Source organism: Lissotriton vulgaris, chromosome 10 (assembly GCF_964263255.1).
Source record: "Lissotriton vulgaris chromosome 10, aLisVul1.2, whole genome shotgun sequence".
NCBI classification, from domain to species: domain Eukaryota; kingdom Metazoa; phylum Chordata; class Amphibia; order Caudata; family Salamandridae; genus Lissotriton; species Lissotriton vulgaris.
Genome location: NC_141698.1, coordinates 876,726,612 through 876,742,743, shown reverse-complemented (window position 1 = coordinate 876,742,743; position 16,132 = coordinate 876,726,612). Strand labels below are relative to the sequence as shown.

The window sequence follows — 16,132 nt, the reverse complement described above, 5'->3', positions numbered from 1 at the left end:
TTTATCAAGACTCCTGGAGGTAGAACTTCTAGATTGTATGGCTCTTGGTGTCAGGGTCTTTGTTTCAATGTGCTGTGGTTTATTTGCAGCCAGTATAAAGATGGAAGAGAGATTCATAAACTGCATAGCATTAAATGCTGATTAACCCCTGGCGGGTAACTCCTCTCCACCAACAGAGTTTACAGCTTTTTTGACTACTCTGCGCTCCATTCCAAAGGCGGAGTTTAGGCAAAAACTCCCCACCGTGGCGGAGCGGAGTTAGCCAGCCCCTCCACCCTCCTAAATCAAGGCACTTACCTTCAGGATGGGGAGCAGCCAGGCAGAGGAGGCTGCAGGCATGCATGTAAGTGCCTTCTATTTATTTATTTTTTTATTTGGTCGGGAGCATAGCGTATTTCCACTGAGTTTTTTTAAACTCAGTGGAAATACACATAGAGGCACTACGCCTGCTATGCCCAGCTTAATGTTGATATATTTTTTCACATAAACATCGCTAAATATATGCTATTAAATGTCACTGAAAGATGAGACCATTCTGCAAACAATTACTAATGTTTTCACTGATTTATGGCTCTAAAATTCTGCCTTTATTGTGGTGATACCCTGACAAAACCAGTGGGCCTGATTTTTGCATTAAATGCATTCCCCATAAAAGTACTCAGTTTTTAGGGTTCAGGGCTTGCTGGTGCGCAGGCCATCAGAGATGCCTCAAGCACAGTTTGTGTAAGGTACATTTAGGGGTTACCTAATTCGTGTGGGACTTTGCATTAGTAGGCACTCTCTGTTGCCTTTGAAGCCCTTTAGAAATTGTGTAGTGTAGTGTTGTGTATTATAGTCTACTCCAGTTAGCAGGGAAGGTGTTGGATTTAAAATCCAATCCAACACATTCCCTGGTGTTGCACGCCACCTAGCGCAAGTCATTGAAATGTCTTGCGATGTAATGCCACGCGTAGTAACAACTAGGTGATTGTAATGACCACGTTGTTACCTACCTGCGTGGTATTGACAGCGTTGTAACCGCTGTTTCCCATTTCCACAGTTCCCTTGGGGGCCAGAGGGTCACACATTTCTGCTTCTCCATTAGAATCCGTGCCACAAGGGTTGCCATAGGCATTCCTACCTGGCATTCTGTATATATTTGTAAATGTGCATTTCGTATCTAGTAATCTGTGTAATAAATTACTTTTCTTTTTGAGTGAAGAGTCTGTAGTCCACGGTACCTCCCCAGGGTAAGCCTTGGACTGCATTGTGGTTAACTGTTTGGGTGAAAAACTTTTTTGTTTTTTACAGAGTTTTATATAGCGCGAACTTGACCCTGTACCGGGTATCAGAGCACTTTACATAGCACCAGTTTCATTACATGAGGACACATTCATTTTTGTTAGGCACAGGGAGATTAAGTGATTTGCCCGGAATCACAGGATGTTCAGCGTCATTGCCGAGACTTGAACCCGGTTCCCCAGATTCGAGGTCGACCGCCCCAGCCGTTAGGCCAACTCCTCCCCCCATAGTTAGGGGCTGCGCATTATGAGGGCCCCTAGGACACCAGTGAGAAATGCCTCAGTTGTTACAGTTGAAGCCAAGTACCCTCCTGTCCTATGACTGTCTGACTTGAATTCCTGACAGAAACAGAAAAGAGCTTTTGGCCAGCACCTTTAAACGAATGGCTAATGCTGTCTAGCTGGCTTTTTGCATTTGCCTAACAAAGCTGCCTATCAGTGCTGATACCATCCCCTGGTGCTCTGCATACCCATCGCATATTTTTTATTTACATATTTTTCTTTGAGAGCCCAATATTGCTAGGCCCATACTTTCACTTTAAAGATCTTCTGCATGACTTAGTTATCTATTTTTCACTTTATTCAGAGCAAGTGTCAAAGCAATGAACGAGCATTCATGCTCCTAATGTGTTCTATAAACACAAGGAGATGATAAACAGAGCACTGAAACTTTCCAGACACTTACCCCCAGTCACACATCTGGATTGAATCCATCATAATTTTTAGCTCACTTCGTCACCCTAGTTCAGACACAACTATATGCAAATCAGTCTTGACCCTGTGCCTCATGGGAACAGTCCATCCCAAACTGCTAAGCCATGTTTTCCCAGGACTGGAAACAAGCATCCTGGGACCGGTTTCGGTGGTAACACTGTTCATCAGCTAGGCTAGCTTGAATCCAGTTGCAAAGTGAGCAAGGGACCCACGTCTGGACTGTACTGGGGTGAATTTATGGCAATTGTTCTGCATTCTGTCCATCAATTGCTATTTTTTTATAATGTGTTCTGTAGCACTTCAAGGCAGGCTACCCAAAACATTTTCTCAGAGATACTACTCGTTAAGGCACGTTTAGTGAAAGCACTAAGGCCCATGCACCCATACTAAATACTACTTTTTCTACAGCTGCTCAGTAGTAGCCCCAAGGGGCAGAAGTACTGTGCATGCGTGGACATAAAAGGGCTCTCATTGGCATATGACCAGTGCAGCTTGCAGACGCTATACATCAAAACATGCTCACAAGAAGTGAGATTCCATTACAAGGCATGACCGGAGGCAGTTCATGAGATCAAATATGGCTTAATGTTCGTGTAAGACACGTACCATCTCCTAAGTAAACAGGATCGTTTTTAAATTACATTTCTTCTGAAAACATTGTATTTCCACTCCTTCTAATACCCCTTCCTAAGAAAATTCTAATCCTGTTTCTCTTTTTCTTCTCGAGTTTGAATATGTAAGCCTCACTAATCCTCTGTATGTTTGTGTTTTAACTTCACCACTGTTACTAATGCCGTATAGCACAAGTCAGTCAGTCAGTCAAATAAACTTTATTCGGTTTTTATTCATATAACCATAAAAGTTACACAGCTACATGTACATAAAAACATTTATATGTTAAGACATGATTTAAAAAATGATCCTGGTCGGCAAGCTAAATCCGCTAAACTAATAAACATGCCTAAACGACAAAATTTAACTTTATTTATTTGGTTTTTCACAACCATAAAGTGTACATAAAAGTAACCAATAGTTTAAAAGCAAGATAAAATTACTGGTTTGGCTAAGAGTTTACAGTTTATAAAGCGCAATCGCTTTCCGGATTCAAAATTTGATCTGTCCCGGGTTTTGGTATCAAAGTCTCTACAAGAGTCATAAGTTTTACTCCACGGCATATTAGGACGATCGAAGATGCACCCAACCAGCCTGTGACCGCCTGCCTACAGGTGCGGAATCCTAAAGCATTTAGAGTGGATTTCAGCCAAATTCTTCTTTCGACTTTTACGGTCTCACAGGTGCACAGTAGATGACATAAACTTTCTGTTCGGTACCCACAGAGGCGGCATGTCATTTCTTGCTGTTTTACTATCCAAGTTGGAATTAGGTCCATGGAGCAGAGATCGCCCAGTCTATATGCCATGAATTTCTTTTTTAACTGTAGCCTGAAGTGAGCTTCTAAATAAAGTTGTGGTTTTAGTCTTTTATAAGAATTAATTACTGTCCAGGCGTGACGGCGGTTGGCCAAGGTTCTTTTATCCTCTATCAGAGATAGAGACTTTGCGTTTAATTTACAAATTTTGTTAAACGATCTTCGTTCCAACTGGCTATTCCAAATTTCTTCGATGTTTAATACTTCGATAGAAGTTCTCAGGTAAGAGCCCCAGGTGTTTGGTTCGTTTTCATTGTATTGTTTCTTGATCTCCAGCCAACATAGGTTGTTTAGTGTACCTATTTCAGACTCTGAGTTTCCAGCACCATTTTGCGAAGATAGCTTTCCGCTGGTAAAGTTGATTTTGTAGGCCGAATTCCAGGCGTATTTGTGCTGGGGATGCTCCTTTAAAAAGATTAAACACAGATTTGTATATTCTTATCTGTAGTTTATTAAGGATGTTGGTTTCTTTCCCGTGCCATATTTCTAATCCATAGGACAAGGTAGGTAACACTTGGGCTGCCATTACTTTTAAAATGTGGCCATAGGATGGGCATTGTAGTTTCTTTTGGAGCAGTTTGTAAGCAAAGGTGAGTGATTGTGCTTTGGCTATAATATCCCCACTTTGATCCACCATGGACATATTTCTGCACAGTTTAATGCCCAAGTATTTATATGTGGATATCTCCTCGATTTGGGTATTCTTAGCGTACCATTTAAAAGATCCTCGGGTTGGGCCTGCTAGTCTCACGACCTTTGTTTTTTTATTGTTAAGTTCCAGACCTACTAGGTCGAAGTACTCTATTAGCTTGTTGATAACCCTCTTCAGGCCTATCGGTGTATGACTTAATACCACAATGTCATCTGCATATTGCAGGAACTGGATTGTTTTGTTTCCCAATTTTGGAGGATGACCGTGTACCTGTTGGAGGTGGCTATTTAAGTCGGCTAAGTATACGTTAAAAAGTCTTGGGGAGAGTACACAGCCTTGTTTTAATCCATTTCTTATGTGTGTTTTTGATGATAATATTCTTCCATCCCCAAGTTTTACTTTAGCCCATGTTCTACTATATAAGGCCTTTATTATATCTATAAGATTCTGAGTGAGGCCCCAATCTTCTAACTTTTTCCATAAACGATCTCTTGGTACTCTATCGAACACTGATTTTAGGTCGACGTAGCATGCCAGTAATCCTGTCTTCTTTTTTACAGCTCTTTCAATTAAAAGAGCCAAAACGGTAAGATTTGTAGTGCAACCCATGCCTTCCCTAAAACCGGTTTGGAACTTCGGTACTATTTTGCTTTTGTTTATCCACTCTTGTAAGTGCCGTAATATACAAGATGAGAAAAGTTTTGCCTCTACATCAATGAGGGCTATCAGCCTGAAGTTCCCAGGTTCCATTCTACTCCAGTTTTTGTAAATAGGATGGAAGATATTACCGTACCAGGATCCTGGTATCTTTTTGTCTGTGAAGATTTGATTGAAGAGTGGAGTGAGGTAATTTGCCCAAAAGTCGGGATCTTTTTTAAATATGGCATTTGGTATCCCATTGGGGCCTGCTGCTCCTTCGGCTTTTAGTTTTTTTATCAACAGGGTTGTTTGTTTCACTGTTGTTAATGGTGTTTCTGTTTCCCATTTATCCGATATGTGGGAGGTTTCTATCTTTCCTGGTACTGGGCCCTTGTTTAATTCATTCCTTGCTTCTGTAATCCGGATGTCAGGCGTGGGTGTATTGTATAGCGTGTCTATGTATTGTAACCACAATGTTTCACTTATTCCTATGTTTCGCTGCGTACCAGTTCCTTTTGATAAGTTATTGATTAAGCTCCAGAATTCACTGCTGTTTGGTAATTTGCTAGTCCTGAGCAAATCTACCCATACTTTCCCGTAATGTATCCTTTTTGCCTTTCCGCATGCGTCTTTATATTCTTTTCGTAGTTTCACTATTCCGCTATTCATTGAGTTGTTTCCCTGCTTATTTATGGTAGCCATTTGCCTTAGTTTTTTTGCAATTTCCTTTTTTTTATCTCGTAGTTTTGAGGTATACCATGGATGTTTATAGGCATCATATATAGTTTTTACTATCAGTTTAGCAGGGAATTTTCTAGCAATTTCATATGTAAGTTCTCCCATTTTTTTGCTAGATCATTATGAGCCAAGGTCTCAATCGTTTCTGTGTTTGTATACACGAATTCCATTATTTCATTTGTTATGTTACCTCTCCATTTAAGTTTCCTAAGATTGTTATCTTCTGGGGTTGTGGCTAGAGAGACAATACTCTCTTTATGTTGTATGTTTAAACTCAGTATTGTTTCTTGCGGGAAGTGATCGCTTTCTGGGCGAGGGATGATACAAAAATGATTGATCTGCTGTAAAAGCTCATTGCTGATTAGCGTGAAGTCTATTGTGGATTTTTTGTTTCCACTTGAGTATGTTGTCTTTGCGGGTTGATCACCCTTTATGTTCCCATTTAGCGCCAGAAGTCCCAATGAGTCCAGTTCGTTCCTTATTTTTTGGAAATTGCTTTTATTATCTTTGACACTGATCAGGTTAATGTTGAAATCACCAGTAATCAGCATCCTGTAGGATTGGTGGGTTATTTGTAATGTTTGCATTAAATTTATTAATTCCAACAGTTTTTTAGTCTTTGTAGACTTCTCTGGGTGAATGTAGACATTTAGGATCAAAAGTTTCCACCCGCCTTGTTTTGTAAGTTGTTTATTTTCTAACTTTATGATTTGTATCCAGTTTTCCCCTGAATCCATTATCTCAGACTTCCAAGTGAAGTTGTTAGTTATGTAGGTAGACAAACCCCCCCTTGGGTGCCCATATTTTGCTATTTTTTCTGCCATTACATGATGTTCTTCATAACCTGCAATTTGTCTCGGGGTAACATTCTATGTTTCTTGCAGGAGTATTATGTCGAATGTTCCCAGGAAGGCAATTGTGTCTTGGTCGTGTGCCTAAACGACAGACTTTACTCATCCATAGAGGTCCTAGATTTCACAGAAGCTTTTTAAAACTCTACTATAAAAGAAATGCAATACTCTTTCAGCAGTTGAAGATACACAAGGGCAGGTTGAACCTGTCTAAAATTCATTCTTTTTAAGATGGGAACCAGAGAGTGCCTATGGGGGGTTTCATACAGTTTGCATAAAAACAGGAAGTGCAGCAAATCCTGTAGAGACTGTTCGTCGCAGCCACAGGGAGCTAGCACTTGCCCTCTACCATAACCCTTCGGTCTAGCTTGCAAGAGGTGGAAGAGATTCATCCGATACCGGGTTAATAAAAACTTTGCATGTGTTGACAGAGACCCCATAAGATAAGGTTCCGTCGTCTGAGTTGTTTTAAGCATTAAAAACATAGGAACACTAGGTTTCAGCACCTTCTCAGCTTCTCTGTCCGCTTTCCTTAAAGTCAGGAAGGCTATCGTATTCCACGTCCTTCTTGACCATAACATTAGGCTTAGAAAATAAATCACCCGCCCTATCCCTTCAAAACGGCTTTTAATATACCTAAGCTAGGGAATTCGGGAGGAATTGTCAAGGGACATACACTGTCTTAAAATCAGATGGTTGAGGGTTACATATTTATTCAGCCAGCACTTTAGCCAGAAAATCAGGGGTCGCAGAGAAAGAGCATCACTTAGAGAGGGGACCCCCAGTTCCTCGTGGACCGCTAACTTAGAGGTTCCTCGCGGAACACATAATAAACGTTTCAAAAAATTATTCCCACTACCTGGAGGGAATCTGCAGCAATATATCCCCAAATTTCACTACCATAGGTAGCTATAGCTTGATAAACCTGCAACATAGCTCCTGTTGGTTTCTTCCCTCTTTTGGAGGCAATGTTAAAAATTGCTGTGTTTACCCGAGCCAGATCCCCTTTTTTCCTCAAAATTAGAGGACCCCATTTAGGTTGGTCGTCAAAAAGAACCCCTAAGTAGGAAAATACGCTCGTGCGGGGGATCTTTGCGGGGCCAACACAATCGATTGTTGCCCCACTATCATGACGTAGGACTTGGATTAGTTAATTGCCAAGTCCCGATCAGTCATGAATCTGGAGAATGTAGTTAAAAGGGATAGCAAGCCCAATTCAGTCCTAGATATGAGGACAGCGTTGTCCGCATATAGCAGGACGGGGATGCCACGCCGCCCTACACAGGGGCAATCAACTCCAGTTGCTCTTACTGCGCTATTCAGTTTATTTATATAAAAATTAAATAAAAAAGGCACCAGAATGCATCAGTGCCGGACTCCTCTCTTAATCTTAAAGTCCCTAGTGACCTGCAAATCCTGTGAGAACCTAACGTTAGTTTTAGTTGATTCATGCAGGTCCTTGAGAAAGTTAGCAATATTGTTTTCCACCCCCATTGCCCACATGACCTGTCACAGCTTGGCCCTATTAACACAGTCAAACGTAGATGACAAGTCCATGAAGGCAAGAAGGATGGTTCCGGGTCGAGCAACAGTAAATTTGTTCAGTATCATAGATAAATTAAGACACTGATAAACAGTAGAGCTTCCCGGCCGGAATCCATACTGGACATCCGACATAATCTCATGCTCCTCTGCCCATTTTGATAGTCTCTGTAAAAGAATACGTCCTACCACTTTAACCACTGAATCAATGAGCAAGATCGGTCTGTAACAGTGAGTGCTGTTTCTATTGCCCTTCTTGAAGACAGGGACTATAGTGGAAGAGGCCTAGGACAGGAGACAACAATTCTTTGCCGCTGCATTAAATACTGCCTCCAATATCGGGGCTCAGAATGGGGGGTCTGACTTGAATACGTCTGGATGGATCCCATCTGGGCCCGGTGCTTTATTGAAAGATATCTCTGTAATACCGGCCATGATCTCACCCCTTTCAAAAGTTATCACAGGGTCCTTTGTATCCTGGCTTTCTTGACGATTTGGCTCCAGAGGGCAGGCAAACATAGATTTGAAGTGAAGCACCCACTTCTCCTCTCTAATGTGTGAACCTAAGGCCTGCCCCCTTCCTGGTCAAAAAGGGGCCGCTTCACAACACTCCAGAACCTCAAGCTGGTCTTGAGAGTGCTTGAGTCAATCAGCTCCCTCCAATCCTCTTCCTTCAGGGCACCCTTCCATTTGGCCAGAGCTGACTTATATTCCTTACGACAAGCACATACCTTAGATTGAGTTCTCGGTTTGGCTGACAGAGCTTCCCTCAGCCTCTGTGCTGCTTTGGAGCAATGGGAGTCAAACCATCTGGGGCCATGTGAGGCATTTCTACTAGTTGGAACACTTAGAATTTCACGGACTTTTTGCGCTACTAGTTAATTAGTTCATATGCACCTAGAATCTTGCACAAATCAATAGAACATGATTTATGCTTGAGGCACAGCCAATCTTCAAGTTCATTTATGTGTGAGTTGTATATGTGATGACTTTGTGGTGAGATTTTTTCTATATATACAATGTTTGCATTAAAATGACATTAACACATAGAGACGCTAATGCTATTGTAGAAGAGAAATTATGGCTATTCATGTTAAAACTTCTTTTCCATGTGAAGAAATGTTTTCTTTTCTTTGTAATCTTTATGGAATGTATTAATGAATAGCATAGTCAAGAGACACTTGCAGTGTATAGGAGACTCTGTGTACCTTATCTATTTACAGGTAGTTTTGTTTGGATGCAGGGAGAAGCTTGTTAGTGAGAACTTTGAGAACATGTAATTATATCATATCGCTTTAACCTGATTGGCAGTCCTCTTGAAAATTGTGTGTAGGAGTATAAATTGTTAGAGTTCTGTGTGTTTAGATCAGAACTGAATTCAGCAGAGCTCAGTGAGAATTAGAGTAGAACAGAGCAGGAGAGTACTCTGTCGGAGAAGGGAACGCATTTTCTTTGTCCTTCCTTTTGAGGCTACCCCATGCTGGATCACCCTCTGATTGAATGACTTTGACAAAATTTGGATTACATACTGTTTGAAGCATACAAATCCTGATTATAATTTGCTACATTTGATTTTCTTTTCTGTAAATCATTAACTTTTAATAAATCTGGGGACTAAATGTAAATATTCTCTATCCTTCTTGCTGTCCTCCTTCTTGGGTTGCCTAATGTGCTTTACATATTATTGAATGTACTTTGCTTGTTGACCAGGCTCAGGAGTAGTGTACCAGAATCCTTTGGGCATAAATACCACCCTTAGTCCATCGAGGAAAGTGCTTTAGAGTCTTCAAATGTGTCATTAGGAAAAAGCACTAAGAATTGGCATGTCTCATTTGTGAGTAATATGAAAACACAAACAAAGGAGATCAAATGTAGTGTCCTATGTGAATAAATCAATTGGTCCTTCTTCCTTCCCATGCTTGTTTTTCTACAATTATAAAAGGCTAAGCACTTCTCCAGAGCAATCATGAAGTTGTATCTTTCAGGGCCCATTCTTCCTTGGTCTTTGAAGTTTAGTCACTTGTATTTTTGTATTTCACTGCCACACCCTTTTTCTTGCAACTCATGACACTCCGACAACACAGGCAGTTAGGGCTGCACAGCAATTAAGCCTGCTCTGCTGGTGCTCACTTCTTTGCTATGCGGTTTATTTTATAATTTGGAAGCTATTTTTCTTTTTCTGTTTACAGCTTGTTACTCAGAGAAGGCTATAAACACCTCAGAAGGCATTGTGAGAGTCTAGTAAGCGGACTAGGAACAGAGTTTGATATTGTCAGTTTTCCTTGAACTTGGATCTTCATTTCCAAATCTTTGGTGTCAATTTTGTTTGTGTGCCTGAATATGCCCTATTCTTTCTGACTCAAGACAGTCACATCAGAAGCACTCAGGGAGTAGTATCACTGGCACAACAAAGGCAGTAGTATCACTGGCACAACAAAGGCATGCCCAATCAAGTTTATTGCATCAAGTGGAACCTGGATGACTACAAAAGGTTGCTCTGTCATTATTGTCCACAATTGCCCAACATCTAGTGCATACTTTATATATCATCCACACTCCTGAACTCAAGGTGTACTGTCTTTAAAAGAAAACTCTTAATTCTTGAATCAGTTACAGTCTCAGAACATGGGCAAGAAGAGTTGCTTTTGCCCACTGCACATGATACACCTCCAGTCTCTTCCCTGAAAACCACATGAACCCACTCCCCCTCTTAACATGCCTTTTTGTTAAAATCATATGCTTATGCAATTTTTTTTATGGAAAACCAGGCCTAGTCTTCCTAGAAGAAACACTGTTGGACTTAGTTGCCATGCTAATTGATCTAGTATACGATCCTTATAAAACACAGTTGAACGTGCTACAAAAACATATGTATATATATATTGTGAAGTTCCTTAATTCAACACAATATTTAGTTGATTAGACTGGAAATGCGTAAGCCCCAAATCATTGGAAGGGGTAGCAGGAGCATGTATGATAAATTCAGAAACAGATATTGATTACTTGCAGCTCTATAAACCACCTAAGACAGTTATTATCTGTTATTATTTTATTATAAGCTAATATTCTTTAGAAGCATACACGTTGTGTTAAGTGTATCATTGGTCTAGCTTTAATGCAATTTATGCGTGGTGCCACACATTCAATCAACCACATATGGTGGATGGTTTAATTTCCATTTGTGAATTAATCGGCACTAGAGTTTCTTCTCTGGTAGCTGGTCAGGTCATTTTGGCCAAGACACTTATGGAGATCTTAACCTGTGTGGAGTTCCCCAAGGAGGTAGTAACCGAGTGTGGTATCAACTTCATGTCTGCGTACATAAATTTCATGTGGAAGGAGTGTGGGGTACCCTCTAAGTTCTCCACACCCAACCATCCACCAAACTACTGGGCTTGTTGTAAGGTTCAACCAGACCCTCAAAGACATGCTCATGGGTCTGTCAGAGCCCTTGAGGTGGAATTGGGATGCCCGCTTGCCATGCATGTTCTTTGCATACAGGGAAGTACTGCAGAAGGCGGTTGAATTCAGTACCTTTGAACTTCTGTATGGGCCCCGTATTAGAGGGCTTCCCAGCCTTGTGAAGGAGGGGTGGGAGCAAGCTCCAAAGAAAGCCCCCCAGGATGTGGTCAGCCACATGCTGGCACTCTGTACCCCGATGTTGCACTTCTTGAAGAAGGCCAAAGGGAATCTAGAAGCCAGCCAGAAGGTCATAAAACTGTTGTATGACCAGAAGGCCACTCTGAGTTTCATCCTCATCAAAAAGTGTGGGTAATGAAACCTGTGGAGCAGAGGGCCCTGAAAGACTGTTAGACTGGGCCCTGTGAGGTGAACCACTACAAGAGTGAGGTCACCTACCTGGTGGACCTCAACACTCCTAGGAACCCTTTAAGGGTTCTACAGTTCAACCCGTTTGAGAGGTCCAGAGTAACTATGCTCCTGGTCACAGGTGATGGAGTGGAGGAAGAGAGTGAACATCTCCCCCACCTTCTTTCTTCCAAGGAGCAGGATGGGTCAGTAGAGGTTGTTAGCCTCTACTCTACCTTGACCCTAGAACAGCAGAACAAAGGATTGCCAGTAGTTGGGGCAAGTTGCCTCTGTCTTCTCCACTACCCCAGGGCTCACTCCATTGTGTACCCATGATATTGACACCGGGGACAGTATGCTTGTGAAGTACAAAATCTAACAGTTATCTGATAAGGTGAGAGCCAGTGTTTGACATGACGGCCTTAGGGTGAACTTCCCCCAACTTTTCGCATGGCTCCCTCCATTTTTCTGACCATGTTTTTGCTGGCTTTTGGACTCTGCACACTTTACGACTGCTTCACACTGCCACTCCAACCTGGTGAGTTAATTTTTTTGCCAGGCCTAAACCTTTCCTTTTTATACACATAAGTCACCCCTATGGTAGTCCTTGCATACCCCACAGGGCACGGTGCAGTGTATTTAAAATGCAGGACATGTACTTATAAACTTTATATGTCCTAGTAGTGAAAAACATAAAGTTTCATTTTTCACTACTGCAAGGCCTGTCTCTCCCATAGGATAACATTGGGATTGCCTCACTTCATCTTTTAATTGTAATTCCCATTTGTGAAGAGATAGAATTTTCAAGTTCAGTATCACTGAACTCAAAATTTAAAAGTACAACTTATAGTGAAGCTGGATTAAATTCCAGTTTAGCAAATCCCCCATTTAGAAAGTTGTCATTTACTTACTTTAGCCATTTGTTGCCTTCTGCTTGTGTCTGGAATCCACATCTGTCTTTGGGGGTGACAGCTGGATTCCTGTATTCCCTCTAGACCGGTACACACCAAGGATGGGTAGGTGTGCCTGTGTGCATCTGCATGCAGATAGGCCATCCTGAGAAGGATGGGTGGGAGGACTTGACACTTACTTTTAAACTTTACAAGTCTTGGTAGTGAAACACTTCAAGTTTCATTTTTCACTACTGCAATGCCTATCTCTTCCGTAGGATAACATTGGGAGTGCCATATTTAATCTTTTAAGTGCCCTTCCCAATTGTGAAGTGATATGCTTTTCAAGTTCAATATCAGTGAACTCGCAATTTAAAATCACAACTTACAGTGAAGGTGGATTTTAAATTCCAGTTTAGCAAATCCCACTTTTAAAAGTTAGCATTTACTTACTTTAGCCATTTGTTGACTTCTGCCTGTCTCTGGAATATACATATGGGGGAGAGGGAGTGACAGCTGACTTCCTGCATTCCCTCTAGACAGTCACACACAAAGGAAGGGTAGGAGTGCCTGAGTGGCCATCTGGATGCAGATGGGCCATCCTGAGCAGGATGGGAGCGAGGAGCTGACACTTACACCTGAAAGGGATGCGTCGTGTCTCCACACCCAGGATTGATTACTCCCTGTGGTGTGTCAGAACCAGGGCAGGAAAGGAGAACCTCTGTTCACTTCAAATCTTTCTCTGAAGTCTCCCCAATTCAAAAGCACCACTGGGTAAAATTACTGGACCTCTGGCACCATGACTTCAGTACACTTCTGGACCTTTGACTACTCTGCCAGCAAGAAGAGATGCTGTGCTGCTGTAAGGACTGCTACTCTGCTGGACTACTGCTTTGCTGATCTCTGCCTTGCTGTGCTCTTACCTTGATGAGCTTCCCTACTGCCTGCTGTTCTGCCTTGATAAGAAGGGCGGGACCTGCATCACTTGAACACAGAGTGACTTCAAGGGCTTGTTGGCTTGCCTCCTGTTTCCAAGTCTCAGGGACATCAAAGATGTGAGCACCTGCATTTGCACTTGGACTCAATAAGCTGTGAGCTGGTAGCGCCCAAACCCTCTACTCGTGCAACATGTATGAGGCACACTAAGGTCTGGGAGAGACACCAATGCAAAAAAGTACATCAATGAGCCTAACTGGGTTGAAGAAGTCTGCATCATCATCATCATCACCACGTATGAAAACTGTCCAGACCACCATTAAAAGCATTTTTTGGTCGGATGCGCCATTTGAACGCAACCACCCTACGGCACATCTTTATAATGCAATGTTGGATAAAATGTTAGCGCTGGACTTCTCCCTTTTTCTTTCGTGGAAGGGTGGGTTTTCTAGAATTTGTGGCAACAGTCTGCCCTAAATGGAAGGTTCCTAGCTGGTCCTATTTTGCCAGAGCTGTGGTTCCAGCACTACATCAAGATGTGCTGGAGGCAATTGGGGCAGCTTTGCAGAAGACTGCTGTTCACACTATCCACCTGACAACAGATATGTGGACCAGTTGCCAAGCCCTTGATTACATGTGCATCACTGCACACTGGGTCCCTTTTGCAGGGGTTTCAGACAAGTTATGAGCAGGTGTTGACCCGGACACAGTTTTTCAAGCTACTCGGAAACATGCAACAGTAGCCATGTTTGCCATGGAGAAATCTCATACTGCACAAATATTTTGGATGAGTTTCAGAGTAAGGTCTATGAATGGCTGCATCCAAGAAAGCACATGATTGGTTATGATTCCACGGATAATGGCAGTAATATAGTTAAGGCCATGCATGAGGGTGGCTATTTCAGAGTGCCGTGTTTGGCGCACAGTATTAACATTGTGTTTTCTTTTTTCAAGAAATCTTGCACAACAGTCAGCAAGTTACTGACCACCTGCCGAAGAATCCGCACACATTTCAGCCATTCTTTTAAGGCCCGGAAGAAGCTGAGGAACATGAAACGTGAACGTAGACTGCCAGTAAGAGCACTCATCCAGGAGGTGGTAACACGTTGGAACTCAACCTTCTACATGCTTGAGCGTCTGTCTGAGCAGTGGGTGGTAATCTATGAGTATGTCTTTGCACTGGGTTCTACTATGAAAGACATGAGGCTAGAGTTGGAGGAAGGGAAGCTAGTTAAAAGACTGACAGACATGCTTCATCCTTTTGAGGTCTTCACACGTGAAGTCAGCAGGGAGGACTGTACTTTGGGCAAAGCTATCCCATTGTTGCGCATGCTAGAGCACCAACTGAAGGTGGTGTCTTCAACGTTCCGAGATGATGCTGAAAAGCAAGACGCATATCAGTTGGCGGAAAGGTTATTAAGCCGCCTAGTTGACAATGAAAGGCTTAAAAAAATACATACAGAACAACATTGCATTTGTGCCACTATTCTGGATCCACAGTACAAAAAGGCAGTGGCCAGCAAAGCATTCATTCCTTTTAATGAAGCAGATGTTTCAAAGTACACCCATTGGCTAGCTCTGTCAGCCACTCGGTTAGAAAAAGAGTGGCAGAAAATTGAAGGAACCAGCAGAAGTACTACTGAATCAGCAGTCCATGCAGCGTCAAGGTCCACTTCTGAATCTGTGGCCAAAGGCAGTCACTTTCCCTCACAGCCGTTAACGACACCAGCAATCGTATCATCATCCTCACCTGCACCAGGTGCAGCCATAATATTCTCGGAAGCGGATTGGCTAACTCAACAGCCACAGTTGGTATGCAAAGTGGAGCAACCCTGAAGAACCTTGAGTCGATGGTGCAGGCCTATCTGGATGACCCAACAGAGGTCTTTGTGAATCGGAACCCATTGCTGTATTGGTATGGGAAAAGGCCTCTATGGCGACTAATCACCAACCTGGCTCTAAATTATTTGTCTTGCCCACTCACAAGCGTGTCTTCTGAACGTGTTTTCAGTGCTGCTGGTGCCATTGTAACTTCAAAAAGGACCCGCCTCTCGCCCAAAAATGTGGAGAGGTTAACAATGATCAAGATGAACCAGCACTTCCTACCACCAGATTACAAAATATGTGAATGCACGCAGGAAGAAGAGACCAGAGATTTAGGTGACAGAAGTTCTTCTCTGTTAGCTGACCTACTCCCGTCTCAATTCTTAGAGTTTGAGGACGAGCTCTACTTCCCAGACACCGAGGCCTGAAAATGACTTCCTTTTTTTTTGTCCTTTTCACTTTTATTCCTGTGTGTCTTTCTTTGTTTTGCAACTTTTACAACAACAAAACTCTAATCACCTAATCACAACAAGTCCATCAGCAGCACTGTCTTCATCTTATTTCCTTATTGATTTGAAGGTGCCACAGTTTGCATTCCTGAGGTTCACAAGTTAACAACTCAATCATGCTCCTCTATCCTCCTCCTCCAGACTCCCTCTATCCATTTCCCTCAAGGCAGATGGCTGGATTACGCAGAATCAAGAAACTTTGTCTTCGTAGAGGAGTCCCCTCAAGTGGGACTGGAATTACTGACTACATGCTGATTGCTGCCAGTTACTTCTGAAATTGACAGGAGAGGCCTTCTCTTTCAGAACAAGATGTGGACAGAA

General features: G+C 42.3%; 1 protein-coding gene across 3 annotated transcripts in view; it reads right to left on the bottom strand.

Moving 5' to 3' along the window:
- The window catches only part of LOC147688935 (metalloreductase STEAP4-like), a 412,832-nt gene that overhangs the window by 345,196 nt on the left and 51,504 nt on the right, over window positions 1-16,132 (bottom strand). The window lies entirely within an intron of this gene.